Raw genomic sequence first — 16071 nt, forward strand, 5'->3', positions numbered from 1 at the left:
GAGAACAACTTTGTTATAACTGTGATGTATGGTTTCTCCCGCTTTCTTGCTAACATAGAGACCAGTGTAATTGGGTTCAGACGAACAAATAAATAAACCAAGAGGTTATCAGAAAGGTGAATTGTTCTTTCTAATTTATTATTGTGCAAGGAATGTTAATTGGTTTTACTTGTGAAGTAATACTCAGAGAGTTGAACATGTACACATTTAAGTAAAATGTGTACATATACAAATCTTACTTTGATTAGTAGATCTGTCACATAAAAAATATGTACATGTACAAATTCCTGTTACTCTGATGTTGTATTCTGACCATCAAATAGTCACGATATGGTCCAACACTTCATTTTCATTAAATTCAGAAGAATCCTGCATTGACAAAGCAACGAGTAACTAAGGCCCAATCTTTCAAGTGAGTATTCTTAAATTATATCCATTATTTACTAAAGTTTAAATGAAGTTTTGCACTTTAATATTTGTTTTTGAAATATGAAGTAATGTTTTATTTTCATTTTATTTAAAATTTCCAACTGTCTTTTGCTATTTTTCAGTATATAAAAGTTCTTCTTTCCAAAGACTTGCTCTCTTTTACGGAATACATTTTGAAGAAAAAAAAATTCAGTTACTACTCAATAGTAATATTTTAGGAAAAGCCTGAAATATTTCTTCTTCGTGTTGTGTGTTAGTCCTTTTGTGCAGCATATTTTGTTTATTTGCATTTGCTAGGTTACAAAGTCAACAGTCGTGTATTCAAAACGTTTTACAAAGGATGATTACAAGTCATGGACACCAGTATGAAAAAGACTATGCCCTGAATCAGTGCCATCAACCTTTTATTGGAGTAGTGGAAAATAAAATACCCAGTACACCCTTAAAAAGAAAAGTACTTGTTTCTGAAGAACCACTTACAGTTTCTAAAAGGTTTTTAAGATTATGTTTTGTAAAACGAGATGGAAACATCAACAAGAAAATACTTCTTCAGATGCTGTTAAACCATGAATTTATTACAACAACAGTCATCCATACAATAACACACAAAAATTGATTGCAACATTTTAATGGAATAGTTCTTTAAAAACCACATTGTAGCCAGGTAATTTTAAAGAGGCATTATTACATCATAAGTAATTGTAGATACAACAGATTCCTGAAGAACAGGTGAAATATGTTAGTGTTTGGCTAACATTACAAAGATATAAAATTGTTGGATTGTACAAGGATGCTTTTTTTTCATTTAACAGAATCGATAATGATTTAAATGACAAATCTGTTTGCTGACACAGAAGCCAAATCCGGTAATGACAATAAAGGATAATCCTTATATCAGCAAAGGATAGAAGAGTTGCAGGAAAATCTTCGGCATAAATTAGAAGAATGCGAAAGACTGAAAAACCAATTGCAAATAGAATCTTTTGGCTTAAATAGGCTTTCAAGTTACAACTCTCATATTATTCTATACAGGTTTTTCCTCCTATGACACCATTACTGCTTTCTTTACTTGTATTCAGCCATCAGCCTACAGCAAAAGTAGTGAAACTGTTAGTCTGGCAGGTAGAAAACATAGTATGTTCATTTATAGATGAATTGTTCATGTTTCTTTGTCATTTAAAGGCTGGTCCTCTTGATCAGGATCTCAGTGTTAGATTCAATTGTTCTTTGGCAACCGTAAGCTGTAAAATAGTCACTTGGGCTAACTTTCTATATTTTGTTCTTGATGCCATTCCTATTTAGTTACCAAGAGAGGTTGTTAAAAAATTAATGCCAGAAAGTTTCAGAGCTTTGTATCCATCCATCCGAGTCATAATTGATTGTACTGAGATAAGAATTCAACAACCTTCGTCCATTGTACTTAAATCCCAGTCATTTTCGAATTACAAAAATACCAACACATTTAAATGTCTTTTGGGTATTGCACCTCATGAAGAAATAACTTTCATATCTTCACTTTATATTGGTTGTATGTCTGATGTGGAAATTGCAAAATTATCTGTTTTACTTGATCTTCTAGAACCAGGGGATAATGTCATGGCAGATAAAGGTTTCACTCTTCGAAAAAGTTTAGCTGAAAAGAGTATTACACTGAATATACCTGATTTTCTAAGCAGTTCAGTATCGGCAAAATTGAAGAAGAAAAAAACAGAGCAAATTGCAAAACTTAGGATTCACACTGAACATATGAAAAGACACATAAAAGAAAATCATTTATTTGATTCTCCTATTCCCCTTTCACTAACTGGTTCAATAAATCAACTTCAGTCTGCTGCCTGTTTGCTTGCAAATTTTAGAGGTCCCATTGTGCAATCATGGTCAAATGTTGGATCTTAAAGATCCTTGTTACAGGTAGTAATTGAAATAAAATTCATCTACTTTGTCTTTTACTTGCTGCCAGACAGCTTGGTTGAAATATATGGTTTCTAAATGCTGATCATTTTGACACCAGGTCAAAAAATCACACCAATGTAATTTGGTAACTGCAAGCTGGGTCAACATTTGATAATAATACTTGTGATTTTTTGTCAGTTTCAGAACCCAATTTTGTATATAGCCAGATATTTGACCTCTAGGACACTCCCTACTTGAGGACACTTAATTTCTAATAAACCAAATGGTGGGATATTTTTGGGATTGTAAAAATTATACTTTTCTGTCTGGACTTGCAGCAAACCAAGGACACCATAAATTTACAATCACTCCGCAAGGACAGAGGTTAATTTGGTTTTCTTTGTGAATTGTATAGGCCTTGGCTGCTTCAGGTTATATTGCCAAACCTTGGTGCATAGTTACAGTTGTAATATTTCTTACTGATTTTAACCTTTTTACCAAGAGGGTGGGATCCTTTCAGCATCTGTAAATCTCTCCTACGTTTGATGCTGTAATTCTCTTTCTTCTGATCCTGTGCATTAATGAACTCTAGTTCTGGAGCCTTGTTTGCTCTTCAAACTTCTTTATTTCACCCATGGTCATTTTTAAACCTTCTAATTTTTTACTTTGCGGATCTGTAAATGCTATGTGAAGATGATTTATCATGAAATTAGAGTAGGGCAGGTCTGGAAATGATGCATCATCATACATATTTATAATAAAGTGACTCTCTAGCTTTTGTTGGTAGCTGAGGACAGAACCACGAGGTACCAAACTAAATTTTGATTGACCCAATGTGGCTGAAGGTAACTGCAATGCAGGTAAGATTAACATGGAACTGTCAGCCTTTTGTAGATGGACATATTGCGTTCCCAGTCCACATTATCCTCATGAATAGGGTTGTAGCATGTAGATTTTATCCCACGTCGCAACATATCACCGCTGACCAAGTCCGTTGTATTAGCATATCCTCTAATTTCAAAACTTTGCACTGTTCTTGCTTGAAGTTTTCCTCGCTTGGAGCATGCCAGATTTGAGGCTGGGATGTTTTTGCTATATCTTCTGGAAGTGCCCTTTGTCCCAACATTTTGTATTTGGCAAGCTGACAGAGTAGACCAACAATATGACCACACGATCCTGCTAGTCCTATAGGGTAAGTGCAGAATGCAGATGTTGATGTAGCCTCCTATACTTCTTTAAATGTGATCTGCAATGATAAAAATGTAATTTTATGAAATGTCCAATTTTAGGTTTATTCTTGTTACAAATAAGCTTGTAAACTGTATGCTTCAAACATACATAATCAGACAGCCTTCAAACTTAAAAATTAAAATAGATTACCTTAATTTAATGTGGTGTTTCATTTTTTCCTCAGAGATCTATAACACCTGCCTGTCACCTCAGATACGTTATCAACAGGTCTCACTGTAATAATAATAATAGCTACTCTACACTCATTTTGCCCATAACTCTTTGATTTGAACTATTTTACATTATGGAAAATTGGGTATCACAAAACTGAGAGCAGTTCAACATGTACAAGTCATGCCATACAAATTCAAACATTGATTTTGCTTGGAGATCTGAAACTTATCATGTTACTTGGACTACATTAAATTGGCAATTCTCTTTGGGGAAAATGATACCCTAGGGAGACATATAATCTTTGACAGATTGGTCAGGTTATAAGCTGATGTAGAAAATCTCTCATCCCATCACATATTGTTTAGGGGAGGAGTGCTAATAGCTCTAACAGAGGGAAAGAGAATGAGTGTAAAGCAAATGTGTCAGTGAAACAATTATTTCCAATATCATGGTGTGGATGATAAGAAAAACAGCACTTACCTCTTAGATCTTGGATGTATCCTTCACTGAAATACTTGAATCCCTTGTTCGTGGATTTTTCACTAGATGACTTATTTACTCTGATATAAGCTTCAACAAATGAAAAGGTAAGTGGTGGCACTAAATCTAAGTCCTTCTCACTGTATGAAGTAGCCATTACATCACTATAGACGTTGTAACAGCTATGCTCAGTTAGCCTCGTTTAGAGTCAAGTATTAATAAGAAGTAGCCATAACACCACTATAGACGTTGTAACAGCTATGCTCAGTTAGCCTCGTTTAGAGTCAGGTATTAATAAGAAGTAGCCATTATATCACTATAGACGTTGTAACAGCTATGCTCAGTTAGCCTCGTTTAGAGTCAGGTATTAATAAGAAGTAGCCATTATATCACTATAGACGTTGTAACAGCTATGCTCAGTTAGCCTCGTTTAGAGTCAGGTATTAATAAGAAGTAGCCATTACATCACTATAGACGTTGTAACAGCTATGCTCAGTTAGCCTCGTTTAGAGTCAGGTATTAATAAGAAGTAGCCATTACATCACTATAGATGTTGTAACAGCTATGCTCAGTTAGCCTCGTTTAGAGTCAGGTATTAATAAGAAGTAGCCATTATATCACTATAGACGTTGTAACAGCTATGCTCAGTTAGCCTCGTTTAGAGTCAGGTATTAATAAGAAGTAGCCATTATATCACTATAGACGTTGTAACAGCTATGCTCAGTTAGCCTCGTTTAGAGTCAGGTATTAATAAGAAGTAGCCATTACATCACTATAGACACTGTAGCAGCTAAGGCAGCTAAGCTCAGTTAGCCTCATTTTGAGTCAGGCATTAATAATCATGAGATAATATTAAGAGGGGTCTATAGGCTATTTCTCGAGAAATTGCGTACAACTTAGAATTCTAAATTGTCGCACTCTTTCTCAAGAAACTGCATGGTCATTGGTTTCAACTTGGAATAGCCACTTCATGAGAAATTGTATGCAACAACTTGGAATTCCAAATTAATTGGTTTGTGTGTGCGCATGTGTGTGTGTGTATTCTGTACTTGGAAATTACATTAAGTATAAGAATAAAGACTCTTTACTTTCGTAAATTCTAAGTACTACTCTGCCATCTAATTCTTTCATATTAGTTTTCAAAGATTTATATATTTATTTAAAATCTTTATATTTATTTAATAATCTGAGTTTTCTTTTTCATGGCATTTTTTAAATAATTGTACTTTAAATGTTTTAAAAAATATTTGTATTTGAAAATATGTTTCAAAAAAATATTTGTACATGAAATATATGTTTGCAAAAATATTTAATAAAATAATATATATAAATTTTATTTTTTTTTCTTATTCTTTATCTATTTTTCATTTCACCAGTAGTATTATTTCTTTGTATCGTATTTGTAACAAGTTTGATTTTGTGTTGCTGGATAAGACTAAATCAAAACCTTTTGTTTAAGAATGTTGCACAGAACTATTTGCAAAATAGATAGTCAATGAGGAAGCTTATTTTCTGATGACAGGGAAATATTTATGAGTAATGAAGGTTATTACACCAAGCTGTTCAATGATGTCTTAAGGAAATTTTCAGACTGGAGTCCTAAAAGAACAGCCAGTGCAAAATTTCATCAATATAAACCCTACTACAAACTGTTGCCTGATGTCCTAAAGAGAGTCATTTCATGAAAAGTACATCTGGATGTGTATTCAAGCTCTAAAGGGATTGTTAATATCCCCCAAAGAATTATATTTCATTGTCAGTAAGATTTTTTTCAAGTTGTTGCATGATGCCTGCTTGCCATTTTTGGAGATTTAATCATTTATAGACCATTTTAATAGTAAGAAAGGTATTCAAGGGATTTGATGCAGAGGAAGAATATATGGAAGATATAGAAGGTCAAAAAGGATTTTAAAAATTGCCCTATAGAGTTATATTTCACTGTTTTGGGGGTTATTCCAAGTTGTTACATTATGCTTTTGTGCCATATTGATATTTATTCCTAAAAAAAGACTAAAGGTAAAAGAGGTCTTGAGGGGAGTTCTTGCATAAAATGAATATTTGGAAGATATTAAACATCTCAAGGTACTGTTACTATCACCCAGTAGGTTTATATTTCATAGTGATGGGGGTTATTCCAAATTGTTACATTATGCTTTTGTGCCATATTGATATTTATTCAAAAAAAAAAAGACTATCTTAAAGGTAAAAGAGGTCTTGAGGGGAGTTCTTGCATAAAATGAATATTTGGAAGATATTAAACATCTCAAGGTACTGTTACTATCACCCAGTAGGTTTATATTTCATAGTGATGGGGGTTATTCCAAATTGCTGCATGATGCTTGCATTCCATATTTGGGAATTTAGTCATAGAAAGACCGATTTAAATGCAGGAAAGGTCTTGAATGGAGTCTAGGATCAGTAGTGTCAATAAAGTATGCATGTAGACATACCAGTAAATTTAATTATAAATTTATGTTATTTAGATATCTTCCTTGCATGATTTTACAACAAATGAGTATAACATCTTCTTGGCAGTAAAATGAATGGCACCTATTCTTACAAAGGGTTACAGCTGAGAAATGTCTAATAGAAATCTTGTGCTGGATTAAAGGAATTGTCATTTCACAAGTGGTACAAATGATAACGCAACAACTATGTCATGATTTTAAGAATTTCATTTGAGTTCTTATTTACAAATGTATAAATATCAAACAAACAAGAAATCCACATATTAAGAACTAATTATGTGTTGACAACTTTCCAGTACAATGACCAATGTACAAGATGGGAGATGCCTTCAACATCTATCATATGTATCAGTACCTTGAAATTGATGAAGAAATAAAAGCTGCTTTAAATATTTTATCAAACATCAGAAGGTGATCTAAGTTATCCAAGTACTTCATTAAATATACATCAATATACATGCCAAGATGTACTGCTAGGACTCTATGGTCTTAAAGTCAGTAAAAGAAAACAGTGAAAACCAACAGTTTTGTAAAATTCAAACAATAATTGATTTCTCCAGAATACAAAGTTAAAATTTAAAAAGAACTTACAGTATTGTGAATTAAAAGGTTCTATCATAAATTTAAAAGTATAGAGTATTCCAAACAAATTCCAGTGGTGTTTCAAAGAATTTCCAATCTTGAAAGTGCTGATGTACCGACTGCCTGCAATAGCCTAGCATTGTGTGGATGTGCTAACAGTGTTGATGTGCCAACAGAGTTAATATATCACAATGATATAATCCAAAATGCCTCTACATGAATTTACAATAAAATCACAAAATAGTAATTTAGTTCAACAGTATTATTGAACACTTTGTAATTCCAGTTAATAATTTAAAATAAATCTTCTCAAATTAAAACTGAAAACAGCTTAAGTTAAAGATAGGAATTAAGAATTTCTGTTTACTTATCCCTTCTACAAAAACATAAGACACAATATGACGACCAAGATGGGGGTCATCTTGGTGAAAATTTCCATCAAGCTGTAACATTTTTGTTTTCAAATTTGCTGAGGTTAGAATCAAAGCTGTGTCTAGAACTCAACCAAGTAAACATGTTTACACACAAATAATAATAATTTTAATATATAATCTAAAAAACCACAGACAAATATTGGCACTGTAATACGTTGTTTATACAAAAAAAAAACATTAGTCTGGTGGGCCCAAACTCCTACCCTCACTTAAGGACAAGGGTCAATAAAAAAAATTAAATTAAATATACATATACTCATCTGCAAAAGTCGGCACACAAAACAAATTTAAATATACATAACAGTACAGTAAGCAATGTCTCTCTTCCTCCTCCATCCCCAATACACAATAATAATTCCAGGCCATGTTACAGTGACTACTGACTTGATTATTTCAGGTCTTGTTGCAGTGATTACTGACTTGATTATTCCAGGCCTTGTTGCTGTGACTAGTGATTATTTTCCAAGCCTTGCCACAGTGAATACAGACTTGATTACTTTGGGTCTTGTTATAATAAAGTAAGTTGTAATTTACTCTCCTGAAGTCCATGCTAGATTTTTTCTGACTTTGAATCCTCTTGGGCACAGTCAAGAAATGGGTATGGACCCCATATTCTCCTGGTATAGTCATTGATCCATACCATTGCTGCTCAGTCTATTAGTAAAAGCAAATACAAGTAATGATTGCCATGTCTTATTATGAAGTTACTGTACTGTTAGCAGCCTTATTTATCTTTCTATTTTACCTAATAAATCTTACTTTACTTAAACAGATAAGACTACTTAGGGAGATAATTTTCTTTGCTATTTAGAAGTACTTATGAAAATTGTATATTACTATCATTGTTATTTTTGGCCACCTACATTGTAATATATATATATATATATATATATATATATATATATATATATATATATATATATATATATAGATAGATAGATAGATAGAAAGAAAGAATACAAATCGTAGGGATAATCAAGTGCACTGGATCCAGCAAGCATCACATTTGTTACAGATTGATTAAGATAAATGTAATAAACTGACTACAAACAGTGCAAAACTAGTATCTAGCTAGCCTAAGTGCTTTTGACTCTTAATGAGTCTTTTTCAAAGGCAAATACAAAACATAGACCAGGCAAACAAATAAAACAGATAAACTGTTGTCTTTGTAAAACTTTACATGACTATGACTTGTTGTGGATGCTGAAAGATATTTTATATTGACCTAGAAATCTATGAGCCATAGCATCATCTGTTATTTTATGTAAATTTATGTATGCGCAAATTATATCCCAGATATTTCGTTGTTGTAATTGTAATTATAGGTTATTGGGTGACTAATAAGCAAATTTAGAGAATTACTGAAGAGAACATGCCGGCTGCAAAAAGGTAATTTTATTTGTGAATGGCTGCCTTTTTCTAGTCTTCTTGGTTTGAACCGCTTGGTTTCAATGTTCTAAGGCGGCATATCCAGTAAGATTCCTTTTCTTTCCTGGTTTCAGAACTCCATTTGGGGTTGTGAGCAATTGCTGTAAGTGTTATATCACTGAAAGTGTGGCCATGGGAGGAGAAGTGTTCTGTGACTGGGCTTCTGTACAGCTTCTTTGTCATCCAACCAGATCTATGAAGGTTGATCCTTTTGTGTAGTTTTTCAGTATCTCCTACATACTTTAAGATCTGTAGCATCCAGAAGACTAGAAAAAGACAGCCATTCACAAATAAAATGTAAAATGGTTAAAATTGCTGTTAAATGTAACATCCACTACACTACTTAACAGTTAACAGGCTGGCTTATGTGCATGGAGTCGAATAGGTAACGTGTTCTATTTACAGTTCACTGCACTGGGTAACTTTGCTAAGGGCTAAGAAAACATACACTCTATAAGATAAAGGGTTAATAGTCATTAACCCATTTTATCCTGTTTACTGATTTCAACAACAGTGCCTGATTGCTGAGAAGAAATTCTAAATACATTGTGGTAAAATGGAGCATCATACAGCAGCAACAGAAATTGAGATGACCTTCACCATGTTTACTAAAAATGTTGTAACATTGTTATTTCTTTTTTAAAGTATATATAATACTATGTATCAGTGATATACGTATTGTTATCACAACTGTAGTTTGAAATATGACTTGAAAGGAAGAAAAAAAAAATAATTAAAAAGCTTACCATGATGTTCAGTGAATTTTTGTCCATGAAGATGAATGAAATTCTCCTAATAGTATGGGAATAAAATAAAGATAATTCTATTTCTAGTATTTTGGTCCAAATTTGAAGTTTCTAGCACTGTTATTCAAAAGTTATAATAATTTTACTACACTTTGACCAACAAAACACCTGGAACAATTTGTTTGCTTCACATTCTAGAACATGTACTTCAGCGTGCATTTTCTCAAGAAAACTTGTCACAAATTAATCAAGAAATCTTTCAGTAAGATAAAGGTAATTAATCAGTACAATTTTTGTCTTAAGTTGGAAGTCCACATGATCACTATGTCAGTAATAACAATATTATTTTAATGGTGAATAAAAATGTCCACGTCACATTGCAAAAATGTACTTCATTTTTAAAACTGCCAATTTTACATCAGTTGTCTAAAAATGAGCTTTTAAGCATTTATACACCTAGTAATGTGTTTTCCCTGGCATTCGGTATGAACAGGGGTATTGCATTCCCTGCAACCAAATTTTGTTACCCCTCTTCTCTCTCTTCAGGTTGAGCGGCTAGTGAACATTCATAACAGGTTTTCTTTTTTGTCAAACATTTTTTCAATGGTATGTTGCACTGTTCCTCTGGTAGGCTCTGGAACAAGTGCTGCAGCCTTTCCAGCTCTAGTGTCACCAACCAGAGATGAAACTAAGTCCTCCAGATAGCTCTGAAATGTTGGCTACATACTTTTGACTTTCTCTGGATTTGTGTCCCATGCAATCGCATAGGCACTGTACGCCGAAGTTTCAACTGGGGAAAGCAAAGTTTTAGTAAATTGTGTTTCTCCGAGAATACTTACCCAATCACATTAACGTTAGGGATATACGCCTGCTACCTCTCGAATCCAGCAATACTAAAAGACAAAAATTCGTCTTTTCTGTCTATCTCATATAGACCAAAGGGCAATAACTCTTGCCCCTTACCTCCCCTTGCCACCGCCAAGTGTCACTAGTTTTTTAAGTTGAGCGATATATATTATACGAGGATGCTCGCATAGCGGGGTGGCTGGGAGGGATTTTAAGTAATGTGATCGGATAAGTATTCTCGGAGAAACAAAATTTACTAAAAATTTGCTTGCTCCTTCAAATACATTCCCCGATCACATTAACGTTAGGAGAATAAGTAATAAGAGGAGGGAATGCTGAGCATCCTACCTCCACCCCGGGTACCTTCTAGGGAATGATGGCTGGATTCCCCATTTGAATGATAACCCGTTCTCCTAATTTCATCAGCAACACAGCCTAGGGTCCCGTGATATGTGACCCCTATCTACGGTTAAGAAGATAGTTATTGAAATCTTCTTACCTACGAAATTTCACTGGCGAATCCAGCGAAGCTGATAGGCTGTGCTGATTGTTTTAAATGGGTCTGGTGGTCATCTGGGCTGCCGACACCGGACCTACCAGATTCAAGGTTTGCCTCTGTGAAGCCAAATCTCTGAGATAAAAACTGGAGAAGGTTGACTCTGCATGCCAGCCAACAGCTTCTATTATATCTTGGATCGAAACATTGCGTTCGAATGCAAGGCTCGCCGAGATTGCTCTAATCTCATGAGCCGTAATCTTCATGAGGCGATTCTGATCTTGTGAGACCTCAGAGTATGCTGAGCGTATAACACACTTCAGCCATGAAGCAAGGGCTTGAGGGGTGATATCCCGTTTACCAGCTTTGACCGGAAGAAAGAGGCGCTTATGTGTGTCCCGACAGGCCTCTGTGCATTTTAAATAGTGCTTGAGTGCACAAACAAGATCTTGCATGGCTTCTGCTCTTGACTTATCTATGGAAAGCGAGCGAATGATGATTCTTTGATTGCCAATGGATGGTAACCTATTTTTTGGCTATAAAGCCTGGTTGCATCAGGAGGACCACCGAACCATCTGATCTGAACTGAAGAAAGTTCGGGTCACTGGAAAGGGCATGTAACTCGCTCACCCTGCATGCTGAAGCTAAGGCTATCAAGAAACATGTTTTGTATGATAGTAGCTTTAACGAAGTGTGGGCTAAAGGTTCAAATTTGTTTGAATTGAGCCATGTTAAAACCCAGGACAGATTCCATTTTGGAAACAGGGTGAGGGATTTTGGTCGATTGAAATCAAAATTGGCTAAAAGATCTGATAGATCTTTGTTATGCCCAATATCACATCTACCATGATGGCGGAATGTATCTGATATCATGGAGCGGTAGCCTTTAATAGTAATTGGGGCCAACTGTTTCTCCCTGAAAAGCCAGAGATAAAAGTCGGCCAGTTGAGGGAGTGAGACACTCAAAGGGACGATGTTATTGATATGGCACCAGTCCCTGAAAACACGCCACTTTCCTCGTAAGCCTTCAGAGTGGAGGGCCTTCTTGCTCTTGAGATTCTCTCCACAATCAAAGGTTTAAATTGTTTGTCTCGCAAGGCTGTCCGGACAATAGCCAAGCGTGAAGAAGAAGACGGTCCGGGCAGGGGTGGAACACCCGCGACTGCAGTTGTTTGAGAAGATTTGGGCTGGTTGGAATCTTCCTGGGTAGATCTATTGCTAGATCGAGTAGATCGGTGACCCAGGACTTGTTCCATCTGAGAGGGGCAATCAGAATCATCCGACAGTTCTGACCCCTTAACCTCTGGATTATTTTCGGTACCAAAACCGTGGGAGGGTAGGCGAATGCCCACAACCCCTCCCAGCTGATTGACAGAGCGCCCACGGCCCAAGCCTCTGGGTCTGGAACCGGAGAGACGAAGGTGGGCAACTTGCGATTCCACCTTGTCGCAAAAAGATCGATCATCGGACGCCCCCAAAGTGTGCAAATCCGAAGAAAGACTGATTGATGGAGTGACCATTCCGTGTGAATAACTTGACCTTTCCTTGATAGAGTGTCGGCCAAGACATTGAGTCTGCTGGGAATGTGTCTGATTTGTATATTGATGTGGAGGTTGTCACACCAACGTAGAAACTGCCAGATCAGAATGCACAGGTCTGGTGATTTGGTGCCCCCTTGTTTGAGGAGGTAAGTCACCACCACAGAGTTGTCTGACATAGTGAGGACAGTTTTTCCTGAGAGTTGATCCTTCCAGAAATGAAAGGCATTGATGACAGCCCTCATTTCTAAAAGGTTGATGTGGAGAGGCCTCAACCCTGGCTCCCACGTGCCACTGACTGTAGCAAAGTCCAGCAACAGGTGGGCACCCCAACCATAGGTACTGGCGTCGGTACATACCGTTATCTCCGCTTGGGGCATCTCCAGAGGAATCTCCGTGGACAGCCAACCGGGGTTGTGCCACTGACGCAGGAACGATCATATCTTGGGCATGATCATTATTGTTTGATTGAGAGGACTTGAAAAGGGGCGCCATTGTGCCAGTAACGTCATTTGTAAGGGACGCATAAAAAGACGGCCAAGCGGGATCAAGTCCGCTGCCGCATTGAATAATCCGAGGAGTTGCAAGAATTCTCTCGCTGAAATCCACGTCCTGTTGGAAATGGACTCGACGAGTTCAACAATCCGGATTACGCGAGTGCGAGGAAGCCGTACCAGATTCAGATCGGTGAGAAACTCCATACCCAGATGGGCAAAAAGCTAGGATGGACGGAGATCGGACTTTTTCCAGTTCACGAGAAAGCCTAAAAGATCGTTTCTGCCTTTGAGCAGAATAGAACTTACCATAGGTTTCTGGAGGATGTCGTCCAAGTACACTGCCATCCCTGTAGATGAAGTTGAGCGGAACAGGGTGACGACGCAATCCATAACCTTGGTAAAACCCAAGGGCTGATGTTTAGGCCAAAGGGTAGGACCTGGAACTGATAAACCGCGTCACGGTAAGCGAATCGGAGAAATTTCTGTGACACGGGGTGGATAGGGACGTGAAAATATGCGTCAGTCATATCTAGACTGACAGCATACTCGTCCCGCCGGATGGAAAGATGGATTGATCTCGCCGTTTCCATCTTGAATTTCGGTGGTAAAATGTATTGGTTGAGGCGACTCAGATCGATGATCGGCCTCAACTTGCCGTTTGCCTTCTGGATAAGAAACAGCCTGGAATAAAAGCCTGGCGATTGCGGTTTTTTCACAATCTCCACCGCCCGTTTTTCTATGAGCGACCGTATCTCCTGTTGTAGAAAGGTATCCTTCTCCCGATCGGACAGGACAGTACGTCCATGAAGAGGGGAGAGGAGGACAGGGGAGGGGGTTGGATAAATGAAATCCGAAGTCCCTCCGAAATGACCTGGATCACCCAATCGTTCTGAGGAAAAAAGGTGGTCCAGTGGTCCTGAAATTGCAGGAGGCGGCCGCCCACAGGTAGGCTGTCCGCGGGTGGTGGAGAGGGTGTGTCAATTTTTAGAGTTAGGAGGCTTGAAGACGGAGAAACTTTGTTTCTTACCGCCTCTGTATGGTTGCCTCCTAGCTTGATTAGACTGTTGTCTCCTGGCATTGGGTTGGGATCTATACTGCACATTTGATTGTAAGGATCCCTTGTCCCTGGTCCGCCAATCATCCCTCCGCTGTGGCAGGGGCTGATTTTTTCTAAACGCCTGCGAGGGATGGGCGGCGTGTTGGAGGTGCAGTTCCTGAGCTGCCTACTTCCGAACTTCTTCAATTTTTCCTCCAAAGAGTAAAGGCAACCCAAACAGAGTCATCCGTAAAGCCAGAGTATGATGGGGCTTGAGCGACGTGGACCGCAGACATGCGTCACGTCGTATCAGGTCTAAGTTGGCAGAAGCAGTCAACGCATTAGCCATGGAATGGTGAGCTGCCCTGTTAATAACTCTAGCAATCCGGGCCGTCGCTTCCCAAGCGTGATCATTGTTGGATTTTTCTGCGAGTTGGAAAATGGCTAATGACGCCAAGTCTAAAATTGAAAACGTAGCGACTAGCTTTGACGTGGCATGGAACACATTTTTGTCCACTTTGTAAAACAGTGGAGCGGACATGTGAACTGCTGCCATATTTTTGTCCTGGGCCGGAAGATCCGTACTGAAGGCGTCTGAATGAGTTTTGTACCAGCAACACGAGAACGTCGCTGGTACTTGGCTTTCTGAAAAGAATGCCTTAGCATTCCCTGGATCACCTATTCGTCCTGATAGATGATCACTGATCTCCTTAATTTTTGCCGACTGGGGGAGGAGCCGGAAGGATGGCTTCTCTTCCTCCCCGTCAAGATCTACAGACACCTTAACTTTGTAGTCTTGAGTGGTGGTAGGAGGTGGAGGGCATTCTTAAGTTGCCAACACCCTATAAATTTCTTCCACTGCCGCCTTGAAGCCAAACTCAGTCCGTTCCATGGTTGTATCTGTGTATGGCTGATTTGAGGAGTTTCGTCACCCTCACTGTGTGCCGAGTCGTGTTGTGTAATAGCTTGCATTTCTGGATAGAGCATACCAGGTGGCATAGATGACGCGATTCTGTCATCCTTAACACTGTCACTAACTCTCCCTTGTGGATAAGACGTGAACATATGGACAGCCGCCCCTGCCGGCTGGTTTGTCTGGCTTGTGGTCAGTCTGAATGCTGGCGATGGTCCTGCTATCACTGGTACCGGCTGCTCCAATGGCCTGGCTGGACGGACAGATTTCTCACTAAAATCTCTGCCATAGTATTGGTATGTTGCCGGCGGTACAGCTTGACGGACGGATTTATCACTAAAATCCCTGTAAGTCATGTTTGGTCGGACCGTTTTAGCAATAGGGTCCCCATGCTGGGACAGCTGGACGGCCGGTGACGTAGAGGTTGTATAAAGAAATGGATCCAATGGATCCGGTAAAAACCCCATGTATCCTGACTTACAGGCCCGAAGGCCATGCTCAGACATGCGGGGGGACTTACGCCCACTGGGCAGCCTCAAATTGGGGAAACATTCCCCCAAAGAGTCATAAAAAGCTGTGGAAGCAAGCGAGGGAAATAAGGGTAATATCTGGCCTGATGTCAATAGCTGCGTCGTCGTTTCCTGGACCAAATGACGCATCTGTTCAAAGTTGGACTGTTGTACCCTGTCAACCTTATTTTCCTCCATTGCCGCTTATGTTACTGTGGCTGACGGTTGCAAATGACGTACTTTAGGGGGGGGGGACCCCAACGTCCCCCACAAGGCTCGCAATGGAGGCTGTCTTCTGATGTATACTGAGGACATCAATGCTATATTTCTTCGACTTATTCCGTCTATCCCTCCCTTTTGCTGCCTTCTGGA

At 38.2% G+C, this 16071-nt stretch overlaps 1 pseudogene; it reads right to left on the reverse strand.

Moving 5' to 3' along the window:
* Positions 1-1246: 1246 nt before the first annotated feature.
* On the reverse strand, positions 1247-4363 carry LOC149799170 (uncharacterized; annotated as a pseudogene).
* Between the last annotated feature and the right edge of the window lie 11708 nt (positions 4364-16071).

The sequence above is a fragment of the Sinohyriopsis cumingii genome, chromosome 5, assembly GCF_028554795.1.
Source record: "Sinohyriopsis cumingii isolate HCF-2022 chromosome 5, ASM2855479v2, whole genome shotgun sequence".
Classification (NCBI taxonomy): Eukaryota; Metazoa; Mollusca; class Bivalvia; order Unionida; family Unionidae; genus Sinohyriopsis; species Sinohyriopsis cumingii.